Genomic DNA, 19,972 nt, shown 5'->3' on the forward strand with positions numbered 1-19,972 from the left:
CAATGAGATGACCCCAAAACAGGAATGGTTTAACAGGTGGAAGCCACTGACATTTTCCTCATCTTTTCGACTGTTTTTTCACTAGTTTTGTATTTAAGCTATGGTCAGTGTAACTACTGGTAGCATGAAGTGAAACCTGGACCCTACAGAGGTTGCACAGGAAATCCAACTTCTCCAGGATGGCACATCAATGTGTGTCATTGCCAGAAGGTTTGCAGTGTCTCCCAGCACTGTCTCAAGGGCATGGAGGAGATTCCAGGAGACAGGAAGTTAGTCTAGGAGAGCTTGACAGGACCATAGAAGGTCCTTAACCCATCAGCAGGACTGGTATCTGCTCCTTTGGACAAGGACAAACAGGATGAGCATTTCCAGAGCTCTACAAAATGACCTCCAGCAGGCCACTGGTGTGAATGTCTCTGACCAAACAATCAGAAAGACTTCTTGAAGGTGGTCGAGGGCCCCGTCCTCTAGTGGGCCCTGTGCTCTAACCAGCGCAGTGGAGCTCGTCGGCATTTACCATAGAATACCAGAATTGTCAGGTCCACCAATAGCACCTGTGTTTTCATAGATGAGCAGGTTCACCCTGAGCACATGTGACAGCGCTGAAGGGTCTGCAGAAGCCATGGAGAATGTTATGCTGTCTGTAACATCATTGGCATGACCAGTTTAGTGGTGGGTCAGTAATGGTCTGGGGAGTCATATCCATGGAGGGAAGCACAGACTTCTACAAGCTAGACAAAGACACCTTGACTGCCATTAGGTATCAGGATGAAATCCTTGGACCCATTGACAGACCCTACGCTGGTGCAGTAGGTCCTGGTTTCCTCCTAATGCACGACAATGCCCGGCCTGATGTGGCAAGAGCATGCAGGCAGTACCTGGAGGATGAAGGAATTGAAACAATTGAATGGCCTTCACGATCCCCTGACTTAAACCCAATAGAACATCTGTGGGACATTATGTTTCGGTCCATGGTTGCTCCTCAGACTGTACAACAGCTCAGGGATGCCCTCATACAGATCTGGGAGGAATGCCACAAGACACCATCCGTGTCTCATTAGGAGCATGCCCGGCGTTGTCAAGCATGCATACAAGCTCGTGGGGGCCACACAAGATACTGAAAAAAATTTTGAGTAGCAGAAATTAAGTTTTTGAAAAAATGGACTAGCCTGCACATCTTCATTTCACTCTGATTTTAGGGTGTCTACACAATTGAGCCCTCTGTAGGCAGAAAATTTTTATTTGTATAGATATCCAACTTCATATTGAGATCTGATGTATCTAATGTGTTTAATTTTTGTGAGCAGTGTGTGTGTGTGTGTGTGTGTGTATGTATATATATATATATATATATATATATATATATATATATATATATATATATATATATAAATAATATATATTATATATATATACAAACACACGTGGACAAAATTGTTGGTACCCTTCAGTCAATGAAAGAAAACTCAAAATGGTCACAGAAATAACTTTAATCTGACAAAAGTAATAATAAATAAAATTCTATGAAATTTAACCAATGAAAGTCAGACATTGATTTTCAACCATGCTTCAACAGAATTATTTAAAAATAAACTCATGAAACAGGCCTGGACAAAAATGATGGTACCCTAACTTAATATTTTGTTGCACAACCTTTTAAGGCAATCACTGCAATCAAACGATTCCTGTAACTGTCAAAGAGGCTTTTGCACTTCTCAGCAGGTATTTTGGCCCACTCTTCATGAGCAAACTGCTCCAGTTGTCTCAGGTTTGAAGGGTGCCTTTTCAGGCGGCATATTTCAGCTCTTTCCAAAGATGCTCAATAGGATTGAGGTCAGGGCTCATAGAAGGCCACTTTAAAATAGTCCCAAAGTTTTCCTCTTAGCCATTCTTGGATGTTTTTTGCTGTGTGTTTTGGGTCATTGTCCTGTTGCAAGACCCATGACCTGCGACTGAGACCAAAACTTTCTGACACTGGCCAGCACATTTCTCTCTAGAATCCTTTGATAGTCTTGAGATTTCATTGTACCCTGACAGATTCAAGACACACTGTCCAGATGCAGCAAGCAGCCCAGAACATAACAGAGCCTCCTCCATGTTTCAGAAGGGACAGTGTTCTTTTCTTGATATGCTTCATTTTCCGTCTGTGAACATAGAGCTGATGTGCCTTGGCAAAAAGTTCAATTTTTGTCTCATCTGCCCATAGGACATTCTCCCAGAATCTCTGTGGCTTGTCCACATGTAGTTTAGCAAATTCAGTCTGGCTTTTTCGATTTGTTTTCAACAATGGTGTCCTCCTTGAGTCGTCTCCCAGAAGTCCACTTTGGCTCAAACAACGATGGATGGTGCGATCTGACACTGATGTTCCTTGAGCTTCAAGTTCACCTTGGATCTCTTTAGAAGTTTTTCTGGGCTCTTTTGTTACCATTACGTATTATCCGTCTCTTTGATTTGTCATCAATTTACCTCCTGCGCCACGTCAGGAGGTTGGCTACAGATCCATGGATCTTAAATTTCTGAATAATATGTGCAACTGTAGTCACAGGAACATCAAGCTGCTTGAAATGGTCTTATAGCCTTTACCTTTGACATGCTTGTCTATAATTTTCTTTCTAATCTCCTGAGACAACTCTTTCCTTAACTTCCTCTGGTCCATGTTGAGTGTGGTACACCATGTCAAAACAACACAGTGACAACCTGGGCCCTATATATAGGTCCACTGACTGATTACAAGATTGTAGACACCTGTGATGCTAATTAGTGGACACACCTTGGATTAACATTTCCTTTGGTCATTCAGTCTTTCTAGGGTACCATCATTTGTCAGGCCTGTTTCAGGTTTATTTTTAAATAATTCTGTTGAAGAATGTTGAAATCATGTCTGACTTTCATTGGTTAAATTTCATAGAATTTTTATTTATTATTACTTTTTAATTAAAGTTATTTATTATACACACATTTGATTTCTTTATTACTAAGGTACCAACAATTTTTCCACACGTATATATAATATATAACACACATATATATTATAACACACACCACACACACACACATATATATATATATATATACTAGTAAAATACAAGCCTACCTAGTATATATGTATTATAAAAATACTGAAAAAAAGGAAAAATTAAAAAAATAACATGATTGTCAATTAATTTTTATGTCTACTGTTATGATTACACTGTAATATATATATAATAATACCCAGCCATATTATGTATAATGTTAAAAAGTTATGAAAGAATTTATAATATTTAATGTAACATATTTGTCAAATAATTGTTTTTGTATATTTGAGTGCAGCGTAAAAAGTTATTTTGACCTATCATCAAAATATATACCACGACTAATATATACCTATATATATATATATATATATATATATATATATATATATATATATATATATATATATATATATATATATATATATATATATATATATATATATATATATATATATATATATATATATATATATATATATATATATATATATATATATATATATATATATATATATATATATATATATATATATATATATATATATATATATATATATATATATATATATATATATATATATATATATATATATATATACATATATATACACATACATATACATATACTTGTGTGTATGTTTGTATGTGTCTATATGTGTGTGTATAGCTTTGGTCACTGAGTGCAAGGGAAAAATAATAAAATATAGTCTATAAGTTATTAAACAGTAAAACATTAACGTTTTAAAAGTACAGGTACATTGAGCACTACTGGAGTGGTTGTGGGTAAACTACATTTTAAAGACTGTGTAACACAACAGGTAAGTAACTAACAGCAGCTAAAATGTATATGGATCATCTCGGTAGTAGATCCCTTTTGAAAGCTACACTACGGCTGTGGTATAGAAATTACATTTTCTATGTGAGCGTTCAAATTTGTGCCTCTGGTAATGTGCCTTACCGGCATTTAAAGAAAATTAGTTTTGTGTCCTCTGCAGTGTTAAGAGAAAGGCTTTGGTTTGGGATAAAAGGAAAAAGGTGTAAAGAAAGGAAAGTTGCCTTTTTCTTTTATATAGTATAGAGATGTGTTAAGCTGGCGTTATGATCGCCTTTTGGGGACAGTCGCGGTGGGTCTTGTGTAGACTGGTGAGGCGTCCCGCCATTAATCGGCTGTGATGGCACTGTCAGTCCTCCACTCGTGTGCGTGTCTTCATAATCCGAGTGAGGACCTCATAATCATATCGTGCAAAGAAAGTGTGAATCGCCTTAATATTATTTTGCCGTGGTGTAGAAAAGGGGTCCGTGTTTGCACTTGTCTGGGCTATAAGCGCAGGGGAGGATGAAAAAATTAAAAGTGCTCACTTTGACTTAAGGCAGAAGCGCAGTCAGCGTCTCAAAGGCCGGCACAGCTATGCGCGCTGGCTGCTCGACTTTTGCTGGGCAGGAGACCCCAGTTTTTGCAGACACGTTCATGATATCAAAAGTCTCAGCGCTCTTTGGAGGTCATTCATATATTATATATATAGCAAAATACCAGCGCCTCAGCGAGAAGTAGTGTGTTAAAAAGTAATGAAAAGAAAAGGAAACATTTTAATAATAGCGTAACATGATTGACATTGTCATGAGTGTTGCTGTCATATATATGCCTGCCTAAATAAGTCACCCTCGCTTTGCTCTTACTTTTTTACCGTTCATTTAATCATGGCTAATGGCGGAAAAATTATAAAATGGAAGGAGGATGGCTTTACCAAAACAATTATTGATGGCGAATCGATTATTCATAAAGCTTGAATTGGTGATCTGTTTTCTGTGTTAACCTCATATTTTTCATACTTCTTCTCAAACTAAGGTGGTGCGAGGGTAAAATGAATCGGGATGCTGAGCAATGTAATCGGTGTACCAGGAAATCATGCATTGACAAAAGCTCCCCTTTGCTTGTAATGCAAAGTGTGATTAAATGCATTATTTTTTAGCGTTATGGAGCACATGCATGAAGCTTCTCAGCTGTGCTTGTGCTAAGAAAAGGAAAGATTTTAAAAATAGCGTAACACGATTGTCAATGTAACCTTTTGTAAGTAGTGCCTGGAGGATTCAGTGTGGAGAAACTCTAGAGACAGCGTGTGTATTAACTTGTGGATTTTTCTGTGAGTATTTGGTGGCAGTCTGCGAAGTTGCTTGGAGGCGGCGTTAGCTGAGCTCAGCTCAGAGTGAAATTAGATGAATGGGAGGGAGATGATGGCGTGACTCCCCACCGCCTTAACTGTCAATCCCCACAAACACAGTCTCGGAATTTGCATAAGCACACCCCTTCACCTACAATTTTAACTTAGTTACAAAGTGATCAAAACTCTCGTTTATATCCTGCGTCCTCTCATTAAACTTGTATCCCGCATTACCTGTGGGCATGTGAAACAGCCAGCGGTAGCCTGTCTATGAACTTAATTTAAAGTTTAGGTTTACACCTTGCTTTCTTTCCGAGGTAGCAGCACTCATGAATATGGTAGTATATATGTCACTCGCTCGCTTCTTATTGTTTAGCTGCCTTCTCAATTATATAATGCATGTTTTCTTAAGCGCTTTTGGAGGTCTTCCTGGTTTTCTACGCTGCGTTGACAGTCAGTTCACGTGATTACGTGGGAGGCGTGATGATGTCACATGAAACTCCGCCCCCCCACGTCATTCCAGCTCAACTCCATTACAGTTAATGGAAAAATACCTTCCAGTTATGACCATTAGGCATAGAATTTCGAAATGAAACCTGCCCAACTTTTGTAAGTAAGCTGTAAGGAATGAGCCTGCCAAATTTCAGCCTTCTACCTACACGGGAAGTTGGAGAATTAGTGATGAGTCAGTGAGTGAGTGAATGAGTGAGTGAGTGAGTGAGTGGGGCTTTGCCTTTTATTAGTATAGATATATACACACACACCGCGAGGTCTGTACAGGAAAGGTTTTGAAGCGTTTGCCGTGTGAGAGCAGTTCAAATAGGAAGCATGGATGAGGCAGTGTGTGCTTGATGCTGTATACCGATAATTCTCTTTCCGATCAACTGCTCAGAGTGGTGCAGTGAAAGCTATATGGAAAAAGATGATCCTCTGTGGCAACCCCTAACGGGAGCTGCTATAAAAAGAAAAAGAAGGTGCAGTGAGAGTAACAATGCTAAAGCAGCTGTGGTATTTACAATAGTTTGACCATTCTGTGAACCATTATATTATTACAGGTTAATTACAATCAGATGCCTTAAACTAATAAACAATATGCGGGTATTTATAAAGCCGTGTCAGGGATGTGGATCTGAAAAAGATAAACCACACAGGAACAGTAGCACTGCTTTGATGCTGGCCGCCGCCAGTCTGCAAAACCGAGTGGAGAACTTGCGTACGACAGGGTATGAGCCACCGTGGAAACACGCGTGGCTTTACGCTGAGTTTAGGTTTTATACATTTACACTTGAACGTGGAAATGTTCTTACACAACAATTCTGTGCGTACGTACCATTTATACATGAGGCCCTAGGTGTAAATCCTATCATATACTGCTCTGATGGGAAGGCTTGTAATAACAGATTATACAGGAAGGGCTATGTTAACCCTGAAATGAATAGGTTCATTTTGGTAATGCTTATTGTAATAAATTACCCAGGAAACGCTCCAACTAGCTGAAGCCAGCCTAGGGTTGAATGTTTACTACAAAAAGAACAAGCCAGCTCATTTGGGTGAGTTTACCTTGGGATAGCGGAAACCAGCCTGGGGTTGCATGGTTACTACAAAAAGAACCAGCTAATTTTTGTGAGGCTAATCACTAGGATGCTCCACGGGGAGCACTGAATGACTGTAGCAGAAGTCTGCTTTGGTACCAAAAACACCAAGGAAGCATTCAATTAGGGAAGGCAGAATTAATAGGTCACTCAAAGGAGGAGTGTAGATTTAGTTTAAAAAAAATTAGGGCTAAGATTAAAATGCAAGATTTTTGTCATTGGTATACAGTGTAAGGTTTATACTTTCCATGAAGTGATTGTGTGTTCTCTGTGGCAGAAAAGACTGTGTGGCTATTCTTTGTTGGATTCTGTAGTAGCGATCAACGTCATCAAAAGTTGTTGTAGGTTTGCTTGTTCGTCAAGATTAATAAGGTGAGTGAGAGAGGGCAGTTAGCTTGCTCTTCTTTATTAAAGTCTGTTTCAGTTTCCTTTTGTACATTAATTTGTAAATACATATATGTCATAACACAAATTAAAAGAAAATGTGCGACTACTGCGTGTGTAAACTGAGGCTGTAAGTCTGGAAAAACAGTAAAAAGTCTAAGACTGATAAATATATGGAGCAGAAGACAGGTCTTAAATTTGGGAAGGAATGTCGAAGTGGTATAAGCAGAGTACTGGCCAAGGCTAAAAGGACGGTTCTTAAAACAAAGATGTTGTACTTTTTTTGGGGGGGGTTAGGGGGGGAGGTGTTATTCTTTGGAGTGGTGTTTTTGATGGCTACAGTAATTGTTCAAAAGATGAGAGAAAGTGGACTGATGCTGAAGCAGTAGGCACAACAAGATGAAGAATACTGTTTACACACTATAATCAGGGGATAAAAAGAATTAAATGTGCTGTAAAGCTGTGGAAGTGTGGAAAGAGCACAAGTGAGAGATTACGAGTTGTGAGTAAAACAGTTTGAGAGGAATTATGAAAGGTGAAAAATGCTGCTTTAGTTATTGTATAAGATCGCTTTTTAAGGGAGAATGTTATAAGTGATTAGAACATCTTGAAGTAATGCCCTGTGTGTTTAAAAAAAATGCTGTTCTATGACTAAGAAATGTATGAATTGGAATTTTGTCTGAAATACTAGCATTAAATTGAATGTTCAAAGCTAAAAATATAATGTGCACACAAATTTTGAAAAAATCTGATAAAATTTCCAGAGCCCTGTGTAAATTTGGGTTAAAATGAGTTTTGAATGTGTGTAATGATTTCTTTCAAGAAATTACTGCTGGTATGTGTATGTGATATTGTGTGTTCTATAATGTTTTTGAAAAGTAAGGAATGTGTATCGAGCATAGATAATACTAGTGTGTGTGTCAGCCGACTTGTTAAATAGGTTCTAAATGTGAAGGTTATGGGTATTGTTTTAAATACTTTACACATGTCAAATAATTTAACTAGGGGTAGTATGATGGCGCAGTGATTAGCACAGTTGGTCACCAACAGGAAATGAAGGCTCATAAGTGTACGTTCTATGTATGGAATGAAATAACTATATACATGAGAGGAAAACAGCATGTGAATGGTTTAAAATAGTAGATGCTAAATAATAATAAGAAGAAGACTTAAGTAAAATGTATTAAAGACAGTTTAAGTGACCTTGAGAATGTTTTTTAGCATGTGAATCTCTGACTGAAGTGGATTAAACAAGGTTTGAGAGAGTCTGAGAATATAATTGGTTAAATACAATGTGTGAGAATATGCGGTGGTGTTTGAAAGGATGAAGTGATAAGACAAGGAAAAAATGAGAACACAGATATGGTGTTTAATTTAAGATAGCTTTGAATTCAAACTCAAAATATGATTAGGTGCAATGAAAAAGTCTCCAAAAATACGTTCACTACCTTCTTTTTGAGTAGTGGCCATACACTGATAAAAGCATGTTCTTTTAGTAATTTTAAATTTAAAGTAAAATGACACATCTTTAAAACAGTAAGGAAGCTGGTGATGAGCACCAACTCCAGTCTTGGTAATGTTCCATCCTAAGATATGCTCTACAAATGGGGGGAGGGGGTAGAGAAACTAACCAAAAGGTAGACTGTTTTGCTCCACAGAGTCAACACTCTATAAAACATGCAAGAAGCAACTCCGAGGGTATCAATGAGAAACTGTGCATGAATAACTAGCCTTAACAGGAGGTTCTGGGTAAGAGAAATCAATATTCTTAAGCATAGCTGAATTTTATATATTTTCTTCAAAATACTATATGCAATGATGTGAGGCATTAACTACCATGACAGCATTTTAAATACAAATACATTTTGAATTATGCAGCATTAGATTCATTGTAATGTTGATTTATTTTTACCCATTCACTTCTTTTGTTATAAATAGATTATTTTAAATGTGAGATAGAACGCTAATGTTTAATGACTACATACCTGATGGAAAGTTTAGTTTTATTTCCGATAATTTGAAATTCTAATTGAGCATTCTGGACACTTGTTAAATTCTAAGGTAGAAATTTGTTAATTAGCAGTAAAATAACAGCTTCAAGAAATGCTGTATAGCTAGAATATGTATCAACAAACAGTGGGTAGCGCTGCTGCCTCGCAGTTAGGAGACCTGGGTTCGCTTTCCAGGTCCTCCCTGTGTGGAGTTTGCATGCTCTCCCCGTGTCTGCGTGGGGTTCCTCCGGTTTCCTCCCACAGTTCAAAGACATGCAGGTTAGGTGCATTGGTAATTTTAAATTATCCCTAGTGTGTGCTTGGTGCGTGTGCGTGTGTGTGTGTGTGCGCGTGCACTGCCTGGGGTTTGTTTCCTGCCTTGCGCCCTGTGTTGGCTGGGATTGGCTCCAGCACAACCCCATGACCCTGTAGTTGGGATATAGCAGGTTGGATAATGGATGGATGGATGTTGGAAATAAGACATTTTGTACGAATTATCCTGTTAGTCTTAGACACAGTAGAAAATACACTTCTTCGTACATAATTTAAATCCCAAAACTGCATATACTTGAACAATATTCTGTAATTAGAAAAAGGGAATGTGGACCTTAACTGTTTAGCTCATTTTGAACTCCTTTCTAAATTTATTAGGAATTACCAGTACAGACTGTGAAATTCTTTAATTTCTGTCTGCTAAGCTGACTAAGAGATGTTCTCTGGAAGACAGTGGTGTTTAATTACAATCGAATTAGCAGAAGAGAACATAGAGACTAATAAATCTCTATTTTTGAATAATTAACTACAATTTTCTTAATTTCTACAGGAACCTCCACAGAACATGGCTCTTTAACCAATAACCTCCACACCACTCTGCCTTTTTTTCCTTTGTTGTTGTCTATCATCTCTGGATGTATTTGTATCATCTGTAGAATTATAATTTTTTATTATTAAGTTGTCATATAATTGTCATATAAACAGAGTCAGTTTCAAGGTCCTTACTGATTGATAACATCTTGCTCCACACATCCTCTAAACATAAAATAACAGAAAAATTGAAAAAGTGTCAATTAGAGAGTTTATAAAGTTTTATAGCAAATTAATTTTAGACAATTTTAGTTTTCAAAGTCACATTTCATAACAGCAAAGGTTATGTGCCAACAGTTTAAATATATTGAGAGAAATTGAATGTGGTTTTTCCCTTGGTAAATTGATCCAAGAGAAAAGCAGAGAATGGATAAAATGACCATTTGTTTTGCTGCCAGCATTATTTTTGATAAAGTGTAACCCCAATGAAACAGGCCTAACACCTTATGAGACATTATTTATGGATTCAAAAGTAACTTAAAAAATTAAAGATTAAGTATTGCAATACTGACTAATTTTTGAGGAAGCCTTTTAAGTCTTTACACCTGCAAGAAAAGGCTGCTTTTCCTAGCATACTGGAAATAAAAGCACTGGAATTTGAACCCAGAGATTAAAAATTCTGCAGATGAACAAAATCACCCGACTCCAAGGGGAATAAGCCATACCAGAGAGGTGAACAAGCTGTATTCCAAGCCATTGACCAACTGATTACCAGACAATGTAATCAAATTTCAGTCCAAGGGATCACAAGTTCCCGCTGCTAACAACTCAACTGTGATGGTGACCATTGACGCTGAAAGATCATCGGGGGTCCAGAATCGTAAAGGGCAACCTGCATGGCATTCAGACTTCAGCCTCATTCATCGACTCGAGAGTACCAGGTATTGATATCCTTTGCCTTGGGGTATTGGACCCCAAGGTCTGATTCATACTTTTACTGTGCAGGTTTCGATGTTCTTTACCAGAGCCCACTTTAATTTTCCTTGATTTGTACTACAATTCATATACTTGGTTTCAATTTTATGATAGTTGTTGACCAAGTACTTGAATGTCCTCATGCCTTATAAATGGGAACCACACCCCATTATTGCTTTTATTTTCTGCAGTAACGTCTTTCAAGGAAGATCTGGACCATGGAGTTATGGATGGTATGGGAGGAAAAGCTAATTATCTGCAAGCACAGCAAGGCAAATTAACTTTTCAAAAGCAAAATGTATTTATTGGATATTTGTAACCATTGTTTTTATTGCTGGAAATGACTTAATTTATTTGTACAGTACTTACCATATTTTTCACTCCATAAGATGCACTTTTCTTCCCCCTAAAAGAAGGGTGGAAATGTCTATGCATCTTATGGAGCGAATACTGTGTCACAGACCATGATGTGTATTACCTGACAAAAGCAGACACCCAGGGGTAGAAGGCGACAATCAGCTGTTAATGGTGACAAAACTCACTGTTACATTACAGGCATTCCCTCTCTGCTTGGAGGAATATTAGACTCATTGACTCGGCATCTAATCCTTGCGTGCTTGCGCAAGTTACTGAAATGTAAACAAATGTAAACAAAGGCAAGATGGCATCGACATCTCACAAGGAAGCAAAGCGAGTGCAGAAAACAAAACACTCAGCTGACAATGTTTTGCGCATTATCACTGACTCAGACTCTCATTTTTCAGAATCTGATTTTGTTCAGAGTAATCAGGAGATCGAGCAAGAGAGTGGGGAACTGACATCAGCTGATCGGACACCAGCCGATGCCACCACAGCCGATTGCATTCGCGTAGCCGATGCATCTATGGCAAGGTTTGTGTGGGAGAAATACCCAAACATTGATCCGTGGGAGCCAAACTGGCTACCAGACTTCACAAGACAGCATCGCTTGCTGTTGGACTCGACAGACAGATTACCAGCCGCTGGACTACTTCAGGCTGTTCTTTCCTCAGGCTGCCTTTAAACTACTGTCAGACGAGACAAACAGGTATGCAGAGCAATTTTTTGAATTGCGGGCCGTGCTTGCACCACATTCTCGTTTTTCAAAGTGGAAACCCACAACAAAAGAAGAGATGAAGGACTCTGTGGCATTACAAATAGAGATGGGACTAGACTGGCGATGTAACTTCAGGGAGCACTGGTCCAAACGTGCTTTGTCCCCTTTTGACTTTGGGCAGGTTATGCCACATGATAGGTATGTGCTTCTGCAAAGTGATTGTGAGCAACTGAGCTTCATAAATTCTGACACTAGCGATGAGGAGTTCTTGGGGTTTCCAGAAAACTAGCAGAGTACTTGAACCTTAAAGTCTCTCCTCATTTGTTAATGACAGTGATGATGGTTCTTAATGCCGCTGTTGACTTTACATGGTTGAAATATTATTCTCCTATATTTAATTAAATATTAGTACACCATGTGGTTCAGAATATTTTTTTTTCTTGATTTCCTCCTCTAAATTTAAGTGCGTCTCATGGTCAGGTGCGTCTTAAGGAGCGAAAAATACGGTAAATTCCATAGCAATTAGGATAACGGAAGAGTTTAGAAAATTAGATTAGCATAACACGTTCAGAACTAAAAGTTAGTTAGCTTATTAATACTTGGTGAGAAAAGACAAGTTACTTTTATGGATTACTGTTTGTGTGCAATATAGACTAATAATCAGAATTTAACACGTGATGACTAGCACTTGGACCATTGCATGAGCAATCATCATATTAGCATTTTCAGCACTACCAGTTAAAAGTCAGTTCAATTTAAGCTTTATTGGCTATTGATTTTAAGAAGAGACTAACAAAGTTTAACATAAAGGGTTACTTGTTAACTATGAATAATGGAAGTAAACCTAAGGAATCAATACTAATAAAAGGCAAAGCCCTCACTCACTCACTGACTCATCACTAAATCTCCAACTTCCCGTGTAGGTAGAAGGCTGACATTTGGCAGGCTCATTCCTTAAAGCTTACTTACAAAAGTTGGGCAGGTTTCATTTCGAAATTCTACGCCTAATGGTCATAACTGGAAGGTATTTTTCTCCATTAACTGTAATGGAGTTGAGCTGGAATGACGTGGGGGGGCGGAGTTGTGTGACATCATCACGCCTCCCACGTAATCACGTGAACTGACTGTCAACGCAGTGCGTAGAAAACCAGGAAGACCTCCAAAAAGCGCTTAAGAAAACATGCATTTTATAATTGAGAAGGCAGCGAAACAATAAGAAGTGAGCGAGTGACATATACTACCATATTCATGAGTGTTGCCAGCTCAGAAATAAAGCAAGGTGTAAACCTAAACTTTAAATTAAGTTCATAGACAGGCTACCGCTGGCGTTTCACATGCCCACAGGTAATGCGGGATACAAGTTTAATGAGAGGACGCAGGATATAAACGAGAGTTTTGATCACTTTGTAACTAAGTTAAAATTGTAGGTGAAGGGGTGTGCTTATGCAAATTCCGAGAGACTGTGTTTGTGGGGGATTGACAGTTAAGGCGGGTGGGGGAGTCACGTCATCATCTCCCTCCCACCCCATTTTGCTCTGAGCTGAGCTCAGGCTACGCGCTGTCTTCGAAGCAACCGTCAGACTGCCACCAAATACTCACAGAAAAATCCACAAGTTTATACACACGCTGTCGCTAGAGTTTCTACACACTGAATCCTCCAGGCACTACTTACAAAAGGTCACATTGACAATCGTGTTACGTTATTTTTAAAATCTTTCCTTTTCTTAGCACAAGCACAGCCGAGAAGCTTCAATGCATGTGCTCCATAACGCGTTAAAAAATAATGCATTTAATCACACTTTGCATTACAAGCAAAGGGGAGCTTTTGTCAATGCATGATTTCCTGGTACACGGATTACATTGATCAGCGCATCTCGATTCATTTTACCCTCGCACCACCTTAGTTTGAGAAGAAGTATGAAAAAATATGAGGTTAACACAGAAAAACAGATCACCAATTCAAGCTTTATGAATAATCGATTTGCCATCAATAATTGTTTTGGTAAAGCCATCCTCCTTCCATTTTATAATTTTTCCGCCACTAGCCATGATTAAATGAACGGTAAAAAAGTAAGAGCAAAGCGAGGGTGACTTATTTAGGCAGGCATATATATGACAGCAACACTCATGATAATGTCAATCATGTTACGTTATTATTAAAATGTTTCCTTTTCTTTTCTTCTTTAACACACTACTTCTCCGCTCTGGTAGCGGGTATTTTGCTATATATATATATATATGAATGACCTCCAAAAGAGCTGAGACTTTTGATATCATGAACGTGTCTGCAAACTGGGGTCTCCTGCCCAGCAAAAAGTCGAGCAGCCAGCAGCGCAGCATAGCTGTGCCGGCCTTTGAGACGCTGACTGCGCTTCTGCCTTAAGTCAAAGTGAGCACTTTTAATTTTTTTCATCCTCCCCCTGCGCTATAGCCCAGACAAGTGCAAACACGGACCCCTTTTCTACACCACGGCAAAATAATATTAAGCGATTCACACTTTCTTTTGCATATACGATTATCAGGTCCTCACCTCAATTATGAAGACACGCTGACACGCAGTGCAGGACTGACAGTGCCATCCCAGCCGATTAATGGCGGGGACGTCTCACCAGTCTACACAAGACCCACCGCGACTGTCCCCAAAAGGCGATCATAACGTCAGCGAACACATCTCTCTATACTATATAAAAGAAAAAGGCATATATGTATGTATGTATGTATGTATGTATGACAGCAGCAATCCAAGCTGTGAGAAAACAGTAAAAAGGAGGCGTGTCAGACGTCGTGGTACATTTCTGATGCAGCTGCCGAAAACAACTTCGTGACGCTGCCGCCAAATACACAAAACAATTACTTTGACAATCATGTTACATTATTTTTAAAATGTTTCCTTTTCTTTTTCATAACTTCTTTAACACATGACATCGCTGTGAAGCGCGGGTATTTTGCTATATATCTATATATATCTATCTCACAGCGACACTCATAACAGTGACAAAACAATTACATTGACAATCATGTTACGTTATTTTCAAAATGTTTCCTTTTCTTTAACACACTACTTCTCCGCTACCAAGCTGGGTATATAATTAATATTATATATATATATATATATATATATATATATACATATATATATATATATATATATATATATATATATATATATATATATATATATATATATATATACATATATATACATATATATACACATATATACACATATACATACATATACATACATATACACACATATATACATATACTTATTTCCTTATTTCACACAGATCCGAAAGTGGCAGCCTTTCCAGCAGCTCCGTATATGACAATCTTTTTACCTTTTTATCTCTATTTTTCTCTATTTCACTGATCACTTCTACCACTTTCTTTTATGTGGAATTGCTCCCTGGACACTTTTACTATTTTACTACTTGACATGGATTTTACACTCCAGAATCGCCTATTCAAGTAGTCAGCTTAAAGCACTGAGAAGAAATGCTTATGCCGGTGTGGTTCCTTATTTACCTGACGAGGTAAAAAGACGACATCGGGCAGCCGAGCCGCAAAGATAAAAGATAAGATTAAATCGAGACAACTTGAGAGAAAATGGCGTTATAAACCGTTGGTGCCTTCTGTGATTCTGGGAAATGTAAACTCACTACCAAATAAGATCGACGAACTGGCTGTGCTGGTGAAAATGTCAGAACCTACAGAGAATGCAGCTTGCTGTGTTTTAGTGAAACGTGGCTAACGCTACCATCCCAGATGCTAACGTGGAGCTACCCGGTTTAGCACAGTTAGAGCGGACAGAGACGCAAGTACCTGCGGAAAGAAGAAAGGAGGAGGACTCTCTCTCTATGTCAATACAAAGTGGTGCAACTCAGGACATGTAAACGTTAAAATCTCCAATTGCTGCAGGGACATTGAACTGTTGGCCGTAAGTCTGCGCCCCTATTACTTGCCCAGAGAGTTTGGACACGTGATTGTTATTGTTTACATCCCCCCTCAAGCGAACGCGGAGATGGCGAGTGACATCATCCATTCCGCAGTTGCTAAGTTACAAACGCAGCACCCTGAGGCACTTGTGCTAATCGCTGGAGACTTTAACCATGTAACGCTGGACAAAACATTACCTGCCTTCTCCCAGTATGTGGATTGTAACACTCGGGAAACAGGACTATCGACCTACTGTATGCAAACGTTAAAGACGCATACAGCGCCACCCGCTGCCTGCGCTTGAGAAAGCAGATCATAACCTGGTTCTGCTTCAGCCTCAATACAAACCAAGAGTGAGGGCGCTACCTACAACTACACGCTCATTCAGGAAGTGGTCCCCTGAGGCAGAGCAGGCTCTGAGAGACTGCTTTGGAACTACAGACTGGGATATATTGCTTGGGTCACATAGTGAGAACATTGAAGAGGCTGTTGAATGCACAACTGATTACATCAACTTCTGTATGGACATTGTAGTTCCAGTAAGAACAGTACTGCTATGCTAACAACAAGCCATGGGTTACAAGTGACATCAAGGGCCTTTTGAACCAGAAGAAAAGGGCTTTTAAAGGTGGTGATCAGCATGAGCTCAAGCGCGTGCAGAAGGAACTCCGAGTCCAGCTCAGGGGCAAAGAGCAGTACAGGAGAAAGCTGGAGCAGAAGTTGCAGAACAACAGCATGAAGGAAGTGTGGGATGGGATGAAGATTATCACTGGCTGCAGCTCGAAGCGGGGTGCCGCCATCGAGACAGACGTGGAGAGAGCAAACCAAATGAACAACTTCTTTAATAGGTTTGATCACAGTAACCCACTCTCACCTCGAGTACTGCATCCTCCAACCATCCTTCTGCTGATACCAGCATAGGTGAGACATCCCCACCCACAATTACAGCAGCCCAGGTGAGCAGAGAGCTGAAAAGACTTTGTGCCAGCAAAGCAGCGGCTCCAGATGGTGTATCGCCACGACTGCTGAAGGCCTGTGCTCTGGAACTGGGGAGTCCTCTACAGCGCATCTTCAACCTGAGCCTGGAACAGGGAGAGTCCCAAGGCTTTGGAAAACATCTTGTATCACCCTGTCCCAAAGGTATCACGTCCTAGTGAGCTGAATGACTTCCGGCCTGTTGCTCTGACGTCACATCTGATGAAGACCATGGAGCGGCTGCTGCTTCACCACCTGAGGCCACAGGTCCACGCCCTCGACCCTCTGCAGTTCGCATACCAGGAGAAGGTGGGAGGGAGGATGCCATCATCTATATGCTACACGATCCCTCTCCCACCTGGACAGAGGCAGTGGTGCTGTAAGAATTATGTTTTGGACTTCTCTAGCGCCTTCAACACCATCCAACCTCTGCTCCTTAGAGACAAGCTGACTGAGATGGGAGTAGACTCACACCTGGTGGCATGGATTGTGGACTATCTTACAGACAGACCTCAATATGTGCGTCTTGGGAACTGCAGGTCTGACATTGTGTTCAGCAATACAGGGGCGCCGTAGGGGACTGTACTTTCTCCGGTCCTGTTCAATTTATATACATCAGACTTCCAATATGACTCAGAGTCTTTCCACGTGCAAACGTTTGCTGATGACACTGCTATTGTGGGCTGCATCAGGTGTGGGCAGGAGGAGGAGTACAGAAAGTTAATCAAAGACTTTGTTAAATGGTGCGACTCAAACCACTTACACCTTAACACCAGCAAGACCAAGGAGCTGGTGGTGGATTTTAGGAGGCCTAGGCCCCTCATGGACCCTGTGATCATCAGAGGTGACTGTGTGCAGAGGGTGCAGACCTATAAATATCTGGGAGTGCAGCTGGATGACAAATTGGACTGGACTGCCAATACTGATGCTCTATGTAAGAAAGGTCAGAGCAGACTATACTTTCTGAGAAGGTTGGCATCCTTCAACATCTGCAGTAAGATGCTGCAGATGTTCTACCAGACGGTTGTGGCGAGTGCCCTCTTCTACGCAGTGGTGTGCTGGGGTGGCAGCATAATGATGAAAGACGCCTCACGCCTGGACAAACTTGTTAAGAAGGCAGGCTGTATTGTAGGAGTAAAGTTGGACAGTTTAACATCTGTGGCAGAGCGACGGGCATTAAGCAAACTCCTGTCAATCATGAATAATCCACTGCATCCACTGAACAGTGTCATTTCCATGCATTTCTTGCTCCACTGACAGACTGAGGAGATCGCTCATCCCCCACACTATGCGACTCTTCAATTCCACCCGGGGGAGTAAATGCTAACATTTATTTTATTTTTTTCATTTTTTCCCCCCTTTTTTATTACTATTTAATTTAATATTGTTTCTTTAAATAATTGGTATACTGCTGCTGGATTATGTGAATTTCCCCTTGGGATTAATAAATTATCTATCTATATACATATACGTGTATATATATACACGTGTATGTGTACATGTACGTGTATACATGTATATACACACATATACATATATATATATGTATATATACACATATACACATACACATATGTATTTATATTTATATGTATACATGCATGTACATATAGATACTTTATTGATCCCAAGGGGAAATTCACAAATATATACACATATATACATATTAGAGTAATCCCTCGCTATATCGCGCTTCGACTTTCGTGGCTTCACTCTATCGCGGATTTTATATGCAAGCATATCTTAATATATAAACGCGGATTTTTCGCTGCTTCGCGGGTTTTGAGGACAATGGGTCTTTTAACTTCCTATACATGCTTCCTCAGTTGGTTTGCCCAGAGAATTTCATGCAAGGGACACTATTGGCTGATGGCTGAGAAGCTAACAAATCAAAGCACGCAGTTAAGTTCCTGTGTGCTGAATGGCTAAGCGATGGAGCGCCGAATTCGATTCCGCGGCATAAACCAGGAAGTCTCGTCTCGCTCATTCAGCATCAACAGGTTTTGCTGTGCACTGTAGTTTCGTTTAGTGTCACTGTACACACATTTACTGTATACAATTTTTCTTGCATTGTACATATATATTGCTGGTGGCCTGTCTATCATAATGGCTGTAACATATGTAATATCGGAGACACTCGATATCTTTAAAATAATATTTAGGTCTTACTGTATATAAACAGTGTGTTTACATACATTATTTCAATGAATTTTACCTAATATCTAAGAGAATACAAAGGGTTTATGCTGTATAACTATGCGGGGAATATTTATAAACAGTGTTGGAAAGTTTATAAGGGATTAAAATATATAAAAATAACCATACAAACATGTTTTCTACTTTTGCAGATTTTCACCTATCGTGGGGATGGCAGCAAATCGCGATCGAGGAGGGATTAATTACACATTTACTAAATACAGTAATCCCTCCTCGATCGCGGGCTATGCTCCAGAACCCCCGATAGGTGAAAATCCGCAAGTAGAAACCATATGTTTGTATGATTATTTTATATATTTTAAGCCCTTAGAAACTCTCCCACACTGTTTATAAATATTCTCCGACAGTTATACAGTAAACCCTGTTTATCGCGTTAATCTGCTTCAGACAGATAAATGAATTTCCAAGTAGGATTCTTTATTTATAAATCTAATATTTTCAAGAGTTAGAGCATAGAAAACCTGTTTACCACCTTCTAAATACGCTTTTTAACATTATTAGAGCCCTCTAGACATGAAATAACACCCTTTAGTCAAAGTTTAAACTGTGCTCCATGACAAGACAGAGATGACAGTTCTTTCTCACAATTAAAAGAATGCAAACATATCTTCCTCTTCAAAGTGCGGTAAGGAGCGGAGAATGTCAGAGAGAGAGTAAAGTAAACAATGAAAAATCAATAGGGCTGTTGCGCTTTTTAGTATGCAAGCACCGCTGATAAAGCAGCTGCAATGAAGGGATCAATGCGAAGGTAGCCTTTCAGCATTTTTTACAGGAGCGTCCCTATCTTCTAAGCAAACAGCTTCTATGCAAACAGAGAGAGAGACAGTAAAGTAAACAATGAAAA

At 39.3% G+C, this 19,972-nt stretch overlaps 1 protein-coding gene across 3 annotated transcripts in view; it reads right to left on the reverse strand.

Annotated features, from left to right (window-relative positions):
- The window catches only part of xrn2 (5'-3' exoribonuclease 2), a 256,764-nt gene that overhangs the window by 148,673 nt on the left and 88,119 nt on the right, over positions 1 to 19,972 (reverse strand). The window lies entirely within an intron of this gene.

Source organism: Polypterus senegalus, chromosome 3 (assembly GCF_016835505.1).
Source record: "Polypterus senegalus isolate Bchr_013 chromosome 3, ASM1683550v1, whole genome shotgun sequence".
Lineage (NCBI taxonomy): Eukaryota > Metazoa > Chordata > Cladistia > Polypteriformes > Polypteridae > Polypterus > Polypterus senegalus.